Genomic DNA, 1,492 nt, shown 5'->3' on the forward strand with positions numbered 1-1,492 from the left:
TGTTTTTAGTCACAATTTTTTTAACTATACTATCTGGGCAAAAGCTAAACATTTTCCACAATAAATTGCTTTTGAAGTTACCTTTTAAGTAAATTGTAGTAAAAAAACAAACAAACAAACAGAATGATAGACATTTAGAAAGCTTACCTTTAGGGATGGGCGATATGGGCTTAAAAATATATCACAATATTTCTGGTATTTATTACGATAACGATATCAATGACGATAATTCAGGGAATCCTGTTTCTTTTAAGAAAAGTATTATCTTTCCTATTTTTACCCAAAATAGGGTGAGCATTAACCTCCTGAGACCCTGCATCCTCATATGAGGACATTATATTTTAGTGAATTTCTCTGAGACTATACATGCCACAGTCTGGATGTCCTGTACAGAGCACATTCAGGGCTTTTCAGAGATACTAAATGTTTGGATGTTTCACCATGACCACTCCCTCTCCTTGGTCTTCAAAAATGTCTGATATTAATTTAGTGACACTCTTATGGAAATATGATAATATCTTATTCATTTTTGTCTTATTCATTTAAATCTGACAAATTTTTAAACTGTGTGTCATGAATCAACATCTTAGGAAAATGTTATAGGGTTTCAAATAAAAATATAACTTTGTTATGAAACAGGAGGTTGATTTCATACATGTCCTCATATGAGGACACCGGGACTAAAAGCATGTTTATTATGCATTTTGTGAGACAACAAATTAAAAGGGAAAGAAAATATATTTCAATATTCCTATGAAATATTATATATTATTTATGAAATCTTGTCAATTATTACTCTCAATATTACACTTCTTTTTTCATTACATGTTGCCCCAAAAACACATTAATATGCAAATTAGATTTAGTTTATAGATGCATTATATATAATGAGAGAACCTGTTTGTGGCCATTTTCCACACATTTTGCATGAAGAAAAATGGTATATCAAATCATTCTATTATAACATAGTTGAGAATTATCTTTATACAAAGTTTGGTAAAAAAAAATCCTGAAAACTAAAAATTTATTGGTGATTTAAAAAAAATCAATTGTTTTTGCCTATGCATGTCTTTTTATTTATTTTTTTAAGAAATTGAGTCCCAATGTCCTCTACCAAGGACGTAGCATAACTTATGAATGAAATATCTTTTTTTTTGTTTACATTTTTTTTAATGCTCTAAACAATGTAATGACATAAAAAAATAAAATTTTTTTCCTAAAATGTATTGCCGGGTCTTAAGAGGTTAATGAGTTCACACGTAATGTAGAGACTGTTTAATTCATACTGGAAGCCGGAGGGCGCTCTTGCACAGAAACTCCACATATCCATAGCAGAAGAAATACTACAGACGATGCTCCAGGAAGGTATCCAGTTATTGCTGAATAAAACGCACAACGGAGGTAGAGACATTTTAACTGATGGAACTTGAGGAAAATAAACATATGACTGCACAAAATATATGGTTTATCTGTGTTCTTCAATCTTGGGTAT

This window comes from Sinocyclocheilus anshuiensis, unplaced genomic scaffold (assembly GCF_001515605.1).
Source record: "Sinocyclocheilus anshuiensis isolate Anshui unplaced genomic scaffold, SAMN03320099.WGS_v1.1 scaffold1112, whole genome shotgun sequence".
NCBI classification, from domain to species: domain Eukaryota; kingdom Metazoa; phylum Chordata; class Actinopteri; order Cypriniformes; family Cyprinidae; genus Sinocyclocheilus; species Sinocyclocheilus anshuiensis.